Here is a 19,121-nt window from a genome sequence, read left to right as displayed (position 1 = left end):
TCGATCGCATCGCAGGGCAGAGCTGCCCGCTGGAGGAACACTGCTACCATTGTTAGGCGCGCTCGGGGATCGCGGGGGATGGCCGGGAGCGAGGAGAGGCACGTAGGGTCGAACTTCTCCCAGCCCGCTCAGCAACCCCTTCCTGAGCGCCCGCCGCGCCCGCGGGTGGGATCAATGGGAAGTGCCGAGGGCGGGATGTGTCGCCAGGTGTGCGCGTTGCACGCGCTTGCACCTGGAGCGATGCATTGCCATGACTTCCCTGGGAGCTACATGTGCTTTCAGATTTAAAGTGGGCACACAGTGACATCTAATTGTGACACAGTGGCATTTAATCTGATTAAATGCTCTAGTTTGATTTTTCCACTCTTTTCAGCAGTCACGGTTTGAGGCATTTCTTTCCTTAGCTTGAGAAGATGTCGTTTAGATTATTTTTATGGGTTTTTTTTAAACATAGAGGGCATATAGAAAATGTTTGTAGTGTGGAGTGGAGCAAGGTGCTGCGTTTGGATCTGTTGTGTTAAACACAGGCATGCCTCTTCTGTGTATTCTAGAACCAGGATTTTAGGTAAAGTCACGCGTTTTTAATGCTGAGACCTCTTGTTTACATCTCCAACAGCTGAAATATATGACATTTAACTAGCATTTCATATGGTAATGAGTTGACTTTTTCATCTTATATCTGTGGTTGATGAATCTATAAGTAAGGAAAGCTATATGACGCTCCACATGAATCACTGCTTATTAATATCAAAAGTGGTTCCTCCACTGCAATCAATTTGTTTATTGGCAGTAATCGTTAACTGTTTCCATATGGCTGCATTCCTTTTTCTCTTGGCATGCAGGTCCTGGGTGTTGTCTAAAGTTGAAAGGTGTGCTTTCTGAAAAGTGAAAAATTTCGAGATCTGTTTGCACAACCAGTCTGTTAAATTCTATCTGGAGAATTGGGTTGAAAATCTTTTAAGCTAATTCTGCTTTGTTATCCTTGAATTTTGAATGTTTAATTCACGAAGCTTTGATAGTTTGCTCAAGTATGCTCAGCTGTGTTGTGTCCAAACACTAGATCGTTTGCCAGTGAAATGTAATCACCTGGGATTCTCGGTGCTTTCATTGTAGAACCTACAAAAATCACTTAATTGGTTTAAATTATCTGCATTTCTGGTACTATCAGGCTAGTATGTAAGCAAACACAGGAGAAGGTATTCAGTGGAATCCCATCTGAAGTTTCTCGTTGCTTGAATGGTAGCAGAGATTAATTTTCAGCAAGCACGTGGATGTCACTTTTGGATTTGAAAAACTGACTTCACTACACTTTGAAAGTGGATAATATACATGGTTATTTAAAGTCTGGTTTTGTCAAAAAGCTGAGAAGTTGCTGATGAGATTTGTTAACACATATTGACTATTGACTTCATATTTCTAATTTCAAGATAGGGTTGATTGATACAAAATAAAGCAAAAGATTTTTTAAAAGGTGTGCTGATTGGTAACTGTATGTATGAATAACGACTGTATGCTGTAAGCAGGCTCTGTTTTAACTGGGTTCCACAAAATGGACTCTGTTACGCCTTAGATGCTGCTGGTTCTGAAGACAGACTGAATTAGTGGGTGGAAGGTGCTTTGGGTTACTTGGCTTTGCTTTCCATCCTGCTTTTTCACTGTTGTTTTTACTTGCAGTCACTTTGCTTCTCTTCTTTTCATTTTCCAAAGGAAGATGAAAATGTCCCACTTTGTACTGCACTTTTGCATATAAAGAGGGCATTTTTGCACCTGTTTTTTTATTATTCCCAGTGATAAATACTATACAAGTATTGCTATATCTTTTCCCCTGGTGAAAGGAAAGAGGAATAAGTATTTCAAGAGTAGTTGCTGGAGAAGTAAAAGCCTGTCTTTTTACCTCTTTTTCTACTCTTTTTTTCGGTATGTGGGTTTGTTGAGCTTTTGTTGTTGTTTTTGTTTAAATCTCAGGGGTGGTTGTAAACTCTAATGGAATTTTTTTTAGTATAATCTCATCCTTTTGTGGATCATCAAATGTGCAATAAGGTCTTAATGCATTCTGCAGCCTTCCCCGTGGTGAGGACACTCATAGCATTAATGAACTTAGCATTTTCATAAGCAGTTATCTTTGAGAATCCTAGTCCTCTGTCAAATTTGGTTGGATTCAGGCAGACAGTTTCCAAGTGGGGGAGAAACCACCAAACAGCCCCCAACCCCCAACACTTCCTGTATAAGACTGATTTGTTTAACAATCTGGGGTTAAATATATTAATTTTTAACTCAGCATTTCACAAATTTTCCTTCACATCAGCCTCTTTCTTCCCTATAGTTAATAATGATATTTGTTTCCCTCTGCTTTTAATGTATTTTATCCTACTTTCTTTTCCCTTTTCTTGGTCTTTCGTAGTTCTTTTTTTGTTGCTTTCCATGATGGATGTGCTTTATCTCAGACCCTGTGTTTTCTGTTGGTTTTTCTTCCCCACAGAAAATGATGCATATAATCCTACTTATTCTCTTTTTTTCTATATATATGTTTTTAACAGTCTTAAATTGCTGTCAGCCCACTTGTGTATACACTCACTTCTCATCCATCTAGATCTGTAAGTCTGCAGTTTGGAGGAAAGGGGAAAAAAATAAAAGCATAATACTTATCAGACAGAGGATTGAACTAAAACATGAAGGTCTGTTGGAAATAGAGGGTTTGAAAGAAAATGAGGGAGTTTTTTTTTCCTTTGTTCATATCTTTTGGCTGCTGAGAACAGATATCACGATGAAAGTCTTGTCAGGTTACTGTTTCTGCATTTGGATTGGGCCCATTTATAACCACCTGCTTGTGTGTCCAATGCATCTTAATGTACTCTGGTTTAGCTGCTTGGAGAGTGAAGCACCTTTTGTAACTCCTGCTCTGCTTTTTCTGCCGCCTTGGAGCCTCTGACTGCTGCAAGTGTGATAATACCTCTTTTCCAGTTTTTGTTTTTTTGGACCATGTCCCGGATTCTGAAAGATACCGAGGCGCCAGATTGCAATAAGAGTTCTGTGTTCCAGGACATCTGTGAATCAGCCTCTTGAAGATTTTTGGGAGGGATCCTGAGGTCGTCTGACATAGATTACAGGCTATATATTTCATGTTTACAAGGTGTACTTTCAAACAAAAACGGATACGGGTTAAGACTGAAGCAACTCAGACTGTCGTACTTACTTGGGATGACTTTGCAAACAAACTAATTTTTTTCAGAGCCAGCTGTTCCCTGGAGGGTGGAAGCTGTGCAGCCTCTTCAAACTCCTCAAGTGCTTATGCAGTGCTATGAACTGCATCTTATAACACAAGCTGAACAAATGATGTGTTGGTCAGGCAGCAAAACTAATTATAGACTTCCACGTATATGAAGTTAATTATCGTATTTATAAATTCTCATATCTTAATATTGGATTTCTTGATTCTCTCAAAATGCTGTTTTATCAGTTAAAGAACAGAAAATGCCATGCAAAGTGTATATGTTTCTGAAAATATGTTTATGTGCCTATATTTTTTGGGGAGTGGGAAGCTAAACAAAATAGCTTATACGCTCATCTGTTGGCATAATAAATTATGTTATGCACATAAAGAACAAATGTAGTTATATTTTAATGAAGCACTTAACAAGGAGCAGAAATAATGGCTAGTTTTCAATGAGTTTATACTTTGCTGATGGTTGACTTTTTAGTTAGCTGCTCTGCTTGCAACGTGAATTTAGTCTTCTGACAGCAGACTCCATGCAGAAGTAAATTATTATAAATGCCCTAATGACACTTCAAACTTATTAGAAAACTGGAATCTATTCTAAAGCCAGGTGTGGGTTTTATGGCATACAATGAAAGTCCTTACTTCTATCTATGGGCATTTGTACTGTGTTTTCCCCCTTTCTCCTGCTCTGTGGTAAGCTGTATTCATTTTCTGTGAGTATTAATGGAGTGTTTGTTCTCTATTTAGCTCTTGGTTTCACAAATTTGGAGAACCTCAGTGTAGTCAAGTCCAATTTGGTAGAAAATCGGTCAATAGATTTAGAGTTACTGAAGGAGAGCTTCCAACAAATACTCTGCAAATGACCTTATAATGAAAAAATGATCATAGAGAACAGGTCTGAAAATCTTTGGGTGCTCTTAAAGAGAAAACATGTACTGGTAATTCTCATCCTTTTCAATCACAACTGCCCATAGATAGAAGTAAGTGATGACAGTGAAGACTGAGGGTAGACTCAGTAGTACTAACTAGTATTGCTGATGTGGTTAGTCCTGCCTCTGCAATGACAGTCGTGCCTCACTACTCTGCTGGGGGTTTGATTGCAGTAATAGCATAGCAGATTAAATTTGAATATAGTTCTAATTTGCATATACTTTTCAAAGGTATAATTGAAGGTTCTTCAAACTAGGCTATTAAATGAAGAAGCCATGATGTGAGAGGTAAAATAATTTCATGGATCACAAAAATCTCTGAGAGGGAATAATAGAAATGGTAAGTTATAGGAGGTTTAATGTTTTGTCTTAAATTGAGAGATGTTTGATATTTTCTATTAATCATCTGTTGAATTTGATTTATGGAGTAGAATTATTTAATGAGGATTCAAAACTGTTTAATCAAATTCAGAAATACTGGAAAGGTCACCTGAGAAGTCTAAGCAAGCTGTGTGAAAGCACAGCAGGGTGACAGGTAAAACTGCTTCTTGGTATATGCAAACTTGTGTGTTTTGGAAGCAGAAAATAAGATACCATTTATATGTTTTAGGAGTTCCTAAATTAACAATGTTAATATAACAAAAAAATTTGAGCAGTTTGCTGAGGTGTTACCCAAATTATAGCTTCAATCAGATGTGGGGAAAAGGCACAGAGAAGGAAGTGCCATTGTATACAAATTCATTAGTTCTTATCTGCTATTCAAAGTGTGTTATTAACTGTCAGTTAGTTTAAAAGAGATAAATCACAGCGTTGTAGAGAGTATGATACAATTGATATGGCAGAGTTTTTCAAGGCAATTAAAAGATTGGAATTATTTACCCAAGGAAAAGAAAGACAGATGAATAAAAGTCAGGAGGGGGAAACTATAAAATACACATGAATTTATGCTGTCCAATAGCAGATGTAAAAGCAAAAAAACCTGCAATCAGTAAAAGGCAACTTATTGAAGCCATGTGTTTTGTGAGAAGAGAGGAATTGAGACTCTTGCCCTTGTCCACTAAATGCACTTGTATTTCTGTCTTTATATGTATGTATCCTGTCTGTCATTCACTGTTAGACTAATTCTGTTGAATACACAGAACCAGCTTAAACTCCTTGCTTTATTTGCTTCAAACCAATAATTTGAACTTTGTTCTTTCTCATCAGAGATGACTGCTCAAACAAATTAGTATTCATTGCAGTGAGGTGTTCTCAGTTTTCTATAGCTGAAATAAATGTTGTAATTTCAGGGCTTTGGAGTAATTTTCAGGGTGTTTGATGTAATGGACTGTTTTACACAAAATGATGCAGTCCAAAACAGGGGGATAACAAGAGAAACTCCTACATCCATAGACTAAATATGGAAATAGCTTGTAGCATGGGGATGGCATGTTTAAACATAAATCAATAATGAAAATTGCTTTATGAAGCTGTCTTAGGCCAGTCCAGCAAGCTGATGAGGGTCCTTTTTGGAGGAGTCGTCGTCTTTCAGCCTAACCCTTTTCTTCAATATCTGCACTGCACATAGATGCATAGGTTATGGAAAACTGGAAGAGTGATTGACACTAAGGTACTTTACTGGTAGTATTTATGCAAAATATGATATTGAAGTGGCTTGTCCAGCAGCACTCTGTTGTCAATTTGGACATAATGGCTGTGGAGTAGCCAAAATCAAAGTTGTCAGATGTATGTCTACAACACGACTCTGTTCATGGTTTGAGGAGCTTTTTCCTTCCAGGCACATTCAGGATGGTGATGTGGGTTCACGTAGATTGTCTGACAGATCGGCTGTACCAGATAAGCAGTTTTCTGCAAAGGTTCTCATCATAAGACAAAACCAGCACCTTCCATAGAGGTTTTTGGCACAAGCCTTCAAGTAATTAAAAAAGAAAATTAGGAAAATCACAAGTAATTTATGACTTGGTAATCTGTGTGAACTTAAGTAGTTCAACCAGCCCTTGTAAAAGTGGCGTGCAGAGTCAGCTTTTCAGTAAAAAAAGGAAATGCTTAACTTGTTAAATCTTGTTCAGCCACTAGCCACTGAACGTGTGTGCAGAAATGCTTATAGAGGTCTTTTAACTCTCAGCTGGTTCAGCCTTTTGTTGATATTAAAGGAGAAGCCTGTGATTGTCAAACTTTTCCAATTGTGATTCCATGTGCAGTTGTGAAACTTAAGAGGCTTGAGAACACAACTAAAAATACATGTTGAGTTTGTTACGGGTGCTCTTTCTTTGGAAGAAAGGCTTCACAAAAGTTCTGTAATTTGTGAGGGGGAAAAATTCACTTCTCTGCTGCTCAGCTACCCCATCTGGCAAATGTTGGTCTCTGATGGGAATATAAGACAGTGATATTGGTTACATCTTGATGGTCTGAGCAACCTGCTCTGGTTGATCTTGCTTTGGGCATCCTCAAATGTTCTATGATTAGATGATCTTCACAGCAGGAGGAAAAGTTATTTTACTCTTAGTTCAGGAGAACTGATTGGTGGCCTAGCCTGCTGTAGAGGTGATCATGAAAGTTGCTGTAATTGCAGTTTTATCTGATTTTGCTCTTGTGAAAACACATCAAAAGTGGTACAACACATGTTTGGTGTTGCAGGGCTCTGCACTGCAGCTGAAGAGTGGCATTGTATGGCAGAATACATACGCATATCAGTCATGTGCAGAATGAACTCTGTTATTCCATAGTCTTGAAGATGCAAGGCTGTTGTACTAGAGAAGCTTCAGATGTGGCCACCCCCTTGAAACAGTGCTGTCTGCATCCCCAGGCAGGATGATGGAAGGCATTGTGTGGCTGGCATGAGTGAGCTATTAAAAAAAAATACAACAAACCTGAATATAAAGGGGTTAGTAGTTTTTGGTTCCTATGGAAATGAACTTCAAATCTGCCTTCAGCAAGTTCCATGATATAAGGAGAGGTTTTGGTACAATTCAGTTCGAAAAGAATATATTGTATATACCATGTGTGATGCTTCCAGTAATGGAAAACAGATATTAGGGATTATCTGTGTAGCTGTTTTAGCTAGACTTTTATCCATTCTACTTCTAACTGTAAAGAAGATTTTATCTCTTTGTCTAGAAAATCAAAAAAGTTTTAGTATCAAGGAGAAAGATTTTTTTTTTTGGTCATACTCTGGGACTAGTAGAGGTCTGATTCTCTTGGGAGGAGAATTGCACCTCCATTCCATACCTGTGGCTACTCTGCGAGTAAACACATGATTTTATTCCAGATGAGAAGTGCACATGTCTTTAAGCTCTGCACAGGTTTGTATTCCTCCTAGATGGGCATCACTCTGATCTGCCAGAAGGTTCAGAGTGGGGCTTCATGGCTCAAATCTTTACAAGTGCTGGCAATATTCATAAAAAAAATATAGTAGTGATATTACAGAGAAAGGAGCTCTTATTTCTGCTGAGTTCTTACCTGATGCCTTATATACCAAACTCACTATTGCAATTGAGGTAGATGGGATTGATTCTTAAAATCTATCATATCTGATAAATTCTTAAAGCAAGGTTGCCTTAAAGTAAACTATAGGTTCCTGACAAGTTTACTATCTGTGTGTCACTAGAGATCTGATCAGTGTTGTTCTCTTGAAATGCATGGACCATTCCTTTGAATGTCTGATGATTTGCTTAATACAGCATAGCATGTGATACTTGGAATGATGTTCTTGTGGTGGATCACTGTGGGCCAATGATGGAACATTTTGATCAATGTGTATACTTTTGTGACCTAAAATTTTGGTTAATTCTGAACTTCTGACAGCAACTTACCACACTCTCTGCCTAGATGTTAGAGAGTTCCCATAGGAAACAGCCACTTAATGATTAATGTTGTTCTAAAGTAATACTTGGTAAGAAGTTTTGTGTACAATAACTTATTGGTAGAGAAAAATCCTTGGTACTTTGAATAGTTTCAGACTCTTGCCCTGTCACATAAAACAGGCCCTTAATTCTGTCTTTCGGTGTTCCTGAGAATACATTGAAAAGCAAAGGCGTTTGTGTATAGAAACAATCTAAATGGGTCATCTTGTGTGTCTGAGTATTTTCATAAGTGTAAGTGCTTTCCCCCAGCTCAGTGCTTGCATATGGAACCCTGGCTACCCAAGCTGATTTTTGAGCCTGAGTGTGGCAAGAAGCAAGTGTTGTTTCAGGTTTTTTGAATCTGAAACCATACGCTGATTGTAGACATTCTTGTCCATTCTTTATTATAATGTGTGTATGGTCAGACTTGGCGAACGCAGATTTAGGCAGGGCTCTCCCCACGTGGGTGTGCCCTTCCAGCCTGTGCAGTGGATTTTTTAGGTGAGGCACAGCGTGCGCAGAACTGGCCCCACCGTTTAAGTCCTGAGGTTCATCTGCCATGGCCGAGCGAGCTTGGACAGTGACAGGGAAGTCCTCAGGACTGTCCCAGCACCCGGTACTAACCAGGCCTGACCCTGCTGAGCATCCGAGATGTGACGGGATGGGATGGCAGGGAGGCATTGAACTGCCAGGGGACGGTCCCACTGAGACTGGAACTCAGGGCCTTGGGATTCAGAGTCCAGAGTGCTCTCCTTTACACCACAGGACCGCCTCTTATTATAATGAGCTTCTTTACTAATAGTAATTTTTTTTAATTTGAAACCTTCTGTGTCATTACAGAAATAATCTTTTTAGAATAAAGGTTAGCTGTATTAAGACAAGAGGTTTAGGATATGGTTTTAAAATAGAGACAGTTAGAAAAGAAAACTATAATTGCTGTATGATACAACCACAAAACCTGTTGGATATTGATGTGCAGTTCTGGTTTTTGGTCAGTTTTGGTGTTGATGCATGTTTGCTAGAGAGAGCTAAGGAGTCTGCTTGATGATAACCTTCTAGAAGGCTAAGAAAGACTTCTAAGGACTGATGTTTTTCTACCTGTTTTATGTCTCCTTTTTTCAGGAATTCGTGAGCTCATGTTGCAACACTTCCAAACAGGTATTGTAAGTTTTTAACCTTGATTTCCCACCTTCAAAAGTCTGACTTGCAACTTGAGGCTCATCATATGTTTTTGGGTTTTTTACGCGCACCTTGCATATTTACCATTTTTGCAGGTTAGCAGGTTATTAATTTTCAAGATGTTAATGTTCATTTAGATCCCAATACACGTCTGTTAGCTTTATTTTTAGAGTACTCAGCTACCTCTGAGCTGGAGTTGCAGACAAAATGATAGATGGTTTTGATTTCATGTGAAAGAAGAGCAATCCTTTGGACATTGTTGTTGAAAGGATTCTGAAGAAGCCTGATTCACCTGCACTTGGGAACAGTACTTTAATTCACAGGAAACACTTCAAAAAAATGTATATTGGGTATGACTTTGGGAATGTTGAAATATCTGGAGTCTTATTGAAAGAAAATGCGTGTTCACTGTACAGAGTTAGAGCCCTTTGAAAGTTGCAGACATTTTAGTATACTTAAAACAGACAATGAAATGTTTGATTACAATTACAATAATTGTATTGTTGTTCAGGTTGGTGTGGGGTTTTTTTTCTAACTTTCTTAACGAAAATTTATGACTGGTACATGGTGGTCTCACTCTAGTGCGTGTGTTAATTTTGGGTAGAACTATGCAAGCCTTGGAGATAAGATTTAATAAGTGACATGCAGATCTATTTAAAAAATGTAAGATCTGGAGCATGTATTGTGTGTCCTGACTGCTGAGTCACTAATGCATGCTCTTATTTTGCTATTTTGGATCTTGAATTGTTTTGTGCTTAGTGCAACAGTGGCAAAGAGAAGATGAATAGTTTTCAGTTTGTGTTGGTCTATAATGTATTTTTAATACATGTATTCTCCCCAACAGGAAGCAGGAGGAATGCTTTTGACATCCCAGAAAGCCAGGCAAGGTGTTTCTACTGTCTCCTGGCCACGTTTTGTAAGAGAAAATAAGAGCAACTGCTTCATTCTTTGAAAGAATGAATCTGAGCAGCTCTGTTCATCTTCAGTGAATAAAGAAGGTTGCCTATAGGTTTAAATTAGGCAGGTGAAAACTAGAATATAAAATTCACTTGCCTTTACTGTCATTCATAGATATTTTAGATTCCTATCATACTCTGTGTTGGTAGTCTAGAAGCTTAAATAAGGATTCAAAAGGCAGAGTCCATCCTGCTGTGGGCATATGATGGGGCTGAGGCAGTGCTGGCTCATTTCCAGGCACCTGAACAGATCCTTGTCTTCAGCTGTCCAGGTAGATATGCTGTAAGTGTTTACTAGATCTAGACTTTAGTAGTATGGTCAGATGTGACCAGATGGTATGTAGTGCAGAGTTGCGTGACACAACGCATAAATACAAGCAAGTTGGGTTGGGTTTTTTGTTTGATGATTTTTTTATTTTGTAAAAATAAAGCTGTCTGTGCAGTACTGAAAAAACCGTATCTTTTAAATGAAAGTTGACACTCCTAGGTCTGTGGAAATGGAGTCATAGCATACTTCCTTAGCATACTTACTAGAAAAACTAAGTATACCTCAAAATAAACACTAGTGGTGTTTTATTCTTTTTTTTTTTATGTACCTTTACTCCTCCTGATCTTTCAGTATTGAGCGAAGTGAAGTTGTTAGATGCATTTTGTGTACTTTGAATTTGTTTTATAGCATATTAGTAGTCTTGAATGCTGTTTGGGGACAGACAAAAATTATGCTGAGCAGTAATTGTTATGTCATGGTTTGGTAGGGAAGTGAGAATGGTTAGACTGTGAAACCATGTTTCGTGTGTGATTACACCCTTTTCTCCTTCACCCAAAGTCTAGTCTTAGAAAGATGGTATTATTTCCTGGATGTGTTAAGTTTCAAGTCACACTATTTTCCTCTCAATTGTCTAAATATGGAACTCTGTAAGTGCTATTTTACTGCCAGCTTTTTTGTTGCAATGGAACATGAATTTAAGGAGGTGATCTATTTATACAGACAACAGAGAAACTTTGAGCAGAAGATTCAACATCTGTCAGTGTTGTTTCCCCATTTTCAGTGCGTGATATCCTTAAGCTTTTCCTCCTGAATCCAGTGGTATGCTACAAATCTCCACTGCTCTGAGAGTAGCTAATAAGAATGTGAATAGAACTTTTTCTGAACTAGTAGTTTTCAAACCTTTTTCCTTGAAGCTGCTGAACGTCTGTTTACTGCAGTTTGAGAAACACCATCTTGGTTTGCCTATCCCTGCTCAGTTGTACCTCTGTGCATACTCAGAGGACACAGCTGACAATGAGAAATGCAGAGAGGTGATAGGTTTGCTGTCTGCTTTCAGTGGAGAGAGGCAGATACCTGGAAGTGTTGCTTTCCTAAAGGGCAGTGATGAGCTTCGCTTAGAGATGCCATCTAATGCCTTTCTGCTCACCTCAGTGCTTTGCCATCCCTGGTCTGTCACACCTACCCAAAATGGCCCTGGAGAGAGCCTGGTCTGTAAGGGGTCATTCTGCTTTGGGGCAGCAGTAAAAGACCCTCAGGTTGACAGCTGCTGTCATGGGAAAAGATCTCTGTGGATGTTGTGTGACTGCTGCTTTGTAGTTGCTGAAGAGCCTTCAGTCACTTTAACGTTCTGTTGTGACATGTATATAATGGATATTTCATGGGATTCATAAGTAACTCTTTGTCAGAACACTTTGAACTTCAGGTATTAGAAACTAATTGAAGTGAACATTTCACTTCAGCCCTTGCTGACCTCAGCAATCCACATGACTGCTTGGGATAGTAGTTGCATTCACTCAGCCATTAAACAACTTCTAGGGCTCTACTCTCTGGTCTCAAAGGTGTCGTTTTCTTAATGGTTTTTTATTTTTGAAGTTGGCCATGAAAGAAAGACAACAGCTACTGTCAGAAGTATTAAGCAGTGTGCAATGTGAACAGGTTAGTTGAACTCAGTCCTAAATATAATTCTTCTAAAAATAACTCTGCACCAAACAATAAAAACTGACATAAGTTGACAACATGTTTTAGCAGAAATTGACTGAATGTTGATTTCTACTTTTTGAGCTTTTAGATAAAAAATAAGCAAAAAATAATTTAAAAAAGGAAGCAAAAAATTTTAAAAATAACTTTAAAATATAATTTAAACTTTTCTTAGTAGATGTTGTTGCTTATTACAGTCCTTGTCTTTTTTATGTGTCAGATGAGCACAACAGATAAACATTTGATTTGTGTTTTGATTTTTTTTTTGCCTCATCTCACCATTGTCTTCTCTCTTCTACAAAATGACAGTGTGTTACTTGCTAAGGTAGCATCTAGTCTGAGCAAGAGACAACAGCCCAGTTGTGCAGTAAGTTACTGTTCACAGTTCTTAACTTTTTGTTCCCTGGTAAGTGAGGCGGTAAATAAAATGCTTTGTTGTCTTTTTGTGGTAGAGGTAAGTCTTGTCTGCGTGATAAAGGAGAACGATTACAAGCAGGACTTGTTTTAATATGTAGGTACTATACACTAGGCCAGGCAAGTAAATGTATTACAAACTGCTAGAGCTGGTGTCAAGCTGTGCTGCTTACATTTGGTTGCTTTGAGTGAATGTGTGGAAGGCTTAAGCATTTTAACAGCCTAATCATTTTACTGAGTTGTAAAATAAAGTTATTGCTTGAAATTTTTTCCCCCTAATTGTTATAAATTGTAATAAAGAATTTCTTTCAATTATTATTCTAGTTGTGAGACTTACCATTTTTTCAAGTATTTTAAAGTTTGGAGTGCTAAAATGGTGTGTTCTACTGTGCTTATTTTCATAGGTATGAGTTCATAATTATGTATGTGAGCAAAAAACTACACTTAATAACAATTGTATTCTAAACTGAAAGCTAGGAATCTGTATCAAGATAAAGGAGAAAGCAAAGGAATAATAACATTTTGACCAGTAAATTGTAGAATGTAAATAAACATTTTGTTTCATTTGTAATAACTAGTATGATTTAAAGAGCCAGTGATAAGACACATAGTGTAGTTCTTGGGGCTGTCCTGTGTAGGGCCAGGAATTGGATGTGGATCATCCTAAAGGGTCCTTTCCAGCTCAGAATGTTCTGTTATCTGTGATTTTGTGATAGGAAGAGCAGGTAAGATTTACTGTTGGAATTTTGAAATCTTATGTCCCATGTAATTTTTATTTTTTTTAAAAATTAAAACCTCATACATAAGGGGTTTTTTGGGGGGGATGTGTTTTTGCATCATGATACGTGAAGCTTGTTCAGGAGAGAAATTTTTAGCTAACTCAATGTATTTGTTTATTCTTTGTAGGCAGAACTGTATTTAGAGAGAACAAAATAAAACCACAATCCTGAGTGATTTTCTTTATTATAACAGTTTTATTAAAATAAAGATGTACAAAGTCAGACAAGTCATCTTTGGTGATAGGTGATGTGTGGGGGAACTCCTAAAGGATTGCCGTGTGACTATTCACAACTGTGATAAAGATAAGTATCATGTAACAACTCATAGTTGTTATAATGAAAGCCAAACAGAATTTTCAGAGCTTCTCTGCTCTCTTTAACACCTGGACAACAGCATTATTAAGGAAGAAAACTATTTGGTTTCATCATATTGTTGTCTCAAGAGTGAAAAAAACAATAACTGGAAATGAGGTTTAACAGGTGAAAAGTAGGATTTGGGAAAGTAGAAGAAAATGATGATGAACAGTGAGCAGTCTCAGGATCATGTGTGCCAGTTATGTTCTGAAAGAAATTTACTCAAGTTCCCAACTGAGTTTTAAAAATTCTTCCACCAAAGTAGAGGAAACCTTGAGTGTTGTCACCTGCAATAATAGTCTCATTTATGGATATTGCTAAATCACCATTATAACATAATTTATGTGGACATTTTAGGAAACCATTTTTTAAAGTATTACAGCTTTTGATAATGAGCCAGATTTAGCAAAATAAAATAGACTCTTGAAATCTGCCAAGGTGGTGTGCAAAATAACCTCTTTACTCACAATTTTTCTCTTCTATGTCAGTTCACATGTTCAAGTGAAATTCTGTCTGTCTTTCAATAAACTTGTGCTTTTTACAAAGAATACATTAGTCTTCCTGAAAACAGTAGCTTAATATTTGCTTCCTTCTCAATATATTTGGTTTTTTTCATTGGTAGTTATTGGAAGATTTCATATTGGAAAGTCAGAATTTAACCTTGTCATATTTTCTTTCCAATTACAGACTATTAATAAAGCTATTTTGTCACAAGAGGAGAAAATTTGGCTTCAGGGCCTCTTATGCTGACACAACAACTTAGCTCTCTAGTGTGGATGAGCTGTGGGTGGGAATGGGATGGGAAGATTTCAAAGTTGTTTTCCCAAGCTGTGTGTGATAGGTGTTTGAGAAGAAAACAGATGACTACTGAGGAAGAAAAAAAACAACCACAATCTAAGAGGCCAGTGAAAATTTGTAGCTAAGAAGCCATCAACAAAATGCCCCCTCTCTTTCACCTGAAAGGCTGAAATAAGACCACAGACTAGTCAGTCATGTTTTGAATCCACTTACTGTTGTTCTCAAAGTGTGTTCTATCTACTTCATACTCAGCAAATTGTCCAAGACAACAGCAGTTCTGCAAACATGTGGAAACCCCTGTTGTGGTAAGTCTTCCATGTGTGCAAGAGAGAGATATTTTTTATTAGTTCCTCTCAGCATGGAATGAAAATGATGATATCTGTACTGGTGTATGTTCAGATCCTGGTGTGATGAAGCTGCAAGACATATGGGGGAGTGGGATCAATAGGTGGCTTTATTTGTGAAGGCACAGAAGTTAATGACCAGATAAGATGGGTAAAGCAGTGCAGCAAGAAACTCTGAGGAGGAGTCAGATGGAATAGGGGAAAAAAAAGGCATTTATGATTTTCTAAAGTGCCTACTGAGTCTGAAGGGCATTGGAGACTTCTGTGTGATTTCTCCCTTAGGAAAATTAAAAACAGCCCATTTTTCTTTTAAATTATTTAAAGCCCCTACCCTTTTGAAATTGGTAGTAAAATTCTGATAGAGAGCTTTATATATAGAGATTGTATGTACTGTGAAGAGCTGAAAGACTGGAGAGGGATCAAATGATAGAAGATGTGCTAGGAGGAGGAAGTGAATCTGGGAGCTGGAGAAGGGAGAAAAGAAAGATTAAACTGGTGTATAGATAAACAGTTTAGGAAAAAATAAAAGGTGAAGGAGCTTTGGAAGAAAGCTTTAACATGTTGATATATACATTTGAGAAGAAATAGAGAACACCAGTTAGGAAAAAGAAAATAACCTTCCTACTGGGAAAAAAATTCCTATACACAAAATTGGTTGAATATATGATGGAAAACAGAAAGTGAAGGGAGGAAAGCAAGCAGAGAAAGGTAACAAAAGTACTAAGGATGCAGAGGAACAAAATGCAAATCCATCATAAATCAGGGTCTTACATAGGGAAAGAAAACCACCTGAATTTACAAACAATCTTACAAAAATATGAGGAAGAGTGTTATGGATTACAAAGCTGGGTTAAATACAACTTGAGGCTAGAAACCCTAGGCAGAACTGAAACACATGCAGGTAATAGAACTTTATAGACAATATTTGTTTTATTTGAAGAACTTCCAGGCAGTCAGACTAATACCTTGTTAGCCATTGTAATTCATCCTACAATCTTAGAGTATCAGTTACGTTTTCATCTTACCTCCTGGCAGATGCGTTTTTCCTCAGAGGCAGCAACACAAGGTTTTGCAGAGGCAGTTATTGTGGTGTGAGTGTAAGGCTTCAGTGCCTTATGCTCACGGTCTGCATAGAGCCTCAGCAGTGACTGGTGTTAAGAACATTATGCAACCTGAAACTTCATGACTCACTTAGGCTAATATGTTGTATAAAATTCTTGCACTATTGACACTGAACTTGAGGCAGAAACCCTGTCTCTGTAAAGGAGAGCACTCTGGACTCTGAATCCCAAGGACCTGAGTTCCAGTCTCAGTGGGACCGTCCCCTGGCAGTTCAATGCCTCCCTGCCATCCCATCCCGTCACATCTCGGATGCTCAGCAGGGTCAGCCCCGGTTAGTACCGGGTGCTGTGACAGTCCCGAGGACTTCCCTGTCACTGTCCAAGCTCACTCGGCCGTGGCAGATGGACCTCAGGACTTAAACGGTGGGGCCAGTTCTGCGCACGCTGTGCCTCACCTAAAAAATCCACTGCTCAGGCTGGAAGGGCACACCCACGTGGGGAGAGCCCTGCCCAAATCTGCATTCGCCAAGTCTGGCCATATATACGTACATGTCTATTTTGAAAAAGGTATGCATTTTATATGGGTGTAATATTTTAAGTAGGCTCATTGAGTTTCAGAAAGGTGCTTGTAAGGATGTAGATTCTCAAGAAATTCTTGCCGTACCTTTTTTGTTGAGTACTCCCTGCTGATGGTCCTTGCATTCAAGGCACCCTGCAGCTGGATGGTGTTACAGTAAGCGGGATCAGTCTTTTTGGTTTTGTTTGTCGGATTGTTTTACTTGGACTAATAATCTGTTCTTTTTAGATAATTTTACCTGCATGCTTAAACTGGAAACACGTGGGAAGAAAGTTCAGGATTTCTACTTTTGCTGCTTCAAAAATGGTTATCAAATTATTACTTAAGTATCCATTGCAGATTTATGCAAAACCTTTCCAAGAATTGTAATCAAATCTATTTCTGCACTTGTGAAATCAAGGTGGCTTTGAATTGATTTCAGGAGAATCGAGTTTCTTACAAAAACAAGTAGACTGAGAATGCTGAGTAAAGGCACAAGTAGTCCTTTTCATTTTCATCGCAGTATGCTTACTTTTAAACTACCAGAGTAAGAAAATAAGGCATCTATGTAGATTTGGAATTAGACTTTACTTATCAGTTGGGCTTTTGTCAGAAATAAATGTGATGAGTATTTTACACCCAACATTCTTTCTAAAATCACAGCTGTAACTGGTCCTTATTCTTTTGAAATGAGGACTGTTTTTCAGAAGAAAAATATTCTGGTAAATTTATTTCAAACTGGAGATACCCTATGCTGTGAATCCTTTAAATTCTTAATTGTAAATATGACATTATCAATGAAGAAGCTTATTAATGAACTTGGAGGTGAGGGAATTTGAAAGAAAGCAGGCAATAACAGTGACAGTTAAAATAAGATTTTATGCTGCCAGTTCTGTAAGGCAGTAGAGATTCCTCTGAAGCAGTTTGCATGCTTAAGTTAGTTACCAGTGATCCGATGCCACATCAGACATCTGTAATTGTTTATTTTCCAGAAGAACTAAATGCATAGTTTATAGTAAAAAGTGAAAGTAATGCTGAGGGGGGAGTTTGTTTTGCATTACATTTTTCTCACGAAGTAATCCTTAAACCAGTCCTGATGATGTTCAAAGTTCAGACTGTGTCTCTGTATTATATGCTTCTGGTAATGGGACACATTTTATTTTAGTGGTAATTCCAAACTTCCTTCCTATTTCATTTATATTGAACACGACTTCATTAAGGGAAGGTAGTCCTACAACTAAAACCACAATTACCATAACACTAGGAAAATTTAGTTAATTTTTCCATATCTGTCTTTACATATTCTTTTAATCCCTTAGTAGTTTTGAAGTCTTTCCATAAGATAAAGCCATAGTTGTGATGACGGGCCCTTGTTTTATGCAATCCAGACCCCTGCTCAACTCAGAACTATGTGCTCTTAAATTGCTCCTGAGTCCTTTTAGCTGTAATGAGCTAGGTTGCCTAGACTTCTTGGAGGCTGTGAGTTCTCAGCCCTTTAGCACCCAGAGGCACCATCTCCAGTTTCTTAATAGTCTTTTCGAAGTCAGAGCCCCAAATGCCAGTACTCTAGGTATTTCCTTACTAGTACTGAGTCAGGATGGTAACTTTTCATTTGTTTGTTCTTGTTTACATATCGTTATTTTTTTCCTGGCACAGCCCCGTGTGCCATTTGCCTCATCCATGATGAAAAAGCTTTGTTGACTTGGCTTCAGCTTTGGGTCTCTTGCAACCCTCAGGTCCTTCTGGGCGGGGCTGCCACTTGGCCAGTCAGCTGTCAGCCCTTCTTTCTTGGACCTCACAGTTTCAGATTACTCATTCCTCAGTGCCGTTCCTTTCACTGTTATACAATGACTTTGGGTGTGGAGTTTTGCTTGGGTTTTGTTTGGATTTTTTGTTTTGTTGTTGTGTTTTGGTTTTTATTGGTTGCTTTGTTTTTTTGAGAAGTCAAAAGCAGGATCAGAGCTGGATGTTTTGTACAACTGTGCTTACAGGCTGTGGGAATTTAAAGATGACTTAGGAATCAAGGACTTGTCAAAATGAAAGAAAAAAAAAATTAGCCCTGAACATCTTGAATACCCAGTCCCCAAGAGGGGCTTCTTTGAATTTACATCTTAGAGAAGGCCAAATTTCCAAATGTGTAAATTAACAAGAAAAGCAATATGTCTCTTTTAATTTTCCTCTTTTTAGTGATGAGAAGTTATTGCTACTGAACAGTTGTGTAGTGGTGAAAATTCTGGAATTTCTTAGCAGTAGCACCATCAGTGGTTGTACAATCACTTTACATGGTATTAGTCTGTGTTGACCTTCACAGATGACATCTCAGGAGTCTGTCTATGTGCTACATGTGTTGAATCTTTTGAATAAATGAATAAATACCCACTTCTGGGGTTGTAAATACCAGCAGTTTTCAAAGGAGGAAAAAGGAGGAAAAACCCAGTGTTACAGTCACATTGTGAGTATTTGCACTAAAACCTGCTTTATACCCATGTATTTCAAATGCAGTTATTGTCATACTTTGTTTTGATGAATACAGTTAATATTGGGTTTCTTTTTACATAAATAATGAGGTTAAACTAAGCCTCTTATCATGTTAAGTATTTCTTTTGAAGATACAATTTGAACAGGAACTGGAGGAATGGGTCTGATACATTTGTGTGTGAAGGAATTAATTTTTCTTAATCTGTTCATGAAAATTTTAAGACATTTTCTGACAACCTAATCTAGTA

At 38.0% G+C, this 19,121-nt stretch overlaps 1 protein-coding gene across 6 annotated transcripts in view; it reads left to right on the top strand.

Annotated features, from left to right (window-relative positions):
• The window catches only part of WASF1 (WASP family member 1), a 91,735-nt gene that overhangs the window by 741 nt on the left and 71,873 nt on the right, over positions 1–19,121 (top strand). The window contains exon 2 of one of the 6 annotated variants that reach the window (XM_071548897.1): positions 9,111–9,146. The exons of 4 other annotated variants lie outside the window; for them this stretch is intronic. The gene's annotated coding sequence lies outside the window, so the exon portion shown is untranslated. Of the gene's footprint in view, positions 1–545; positions 566–9,110; positions 9,147–19,121 lie in introns of those variants that run through there. One more of the 6 variants, XM_071548899.1, reaches the window with a different exon arrangement.

This window comes from Pithys albifrons, chromosome 2 (genome assembly GCF_047495875.1).
Source record: "Pithys albifrons albifrons isolate INPA30051 chromosome 2, PitAlb_v1, whole genome shotgun sequence".
Taxonomy (NCBI): domain Eukaryota; kingdom Metazoa; phylum Chordata; class Aves; order Passeriformes; family Thamnophilidae; genus Pithys; species Pithys albifrons.
The sequence above is the reverse complement of the archived record's forward strand: the minus strand, read 5'-3'. Positions and strand labels throughout refer to the sequence as shown.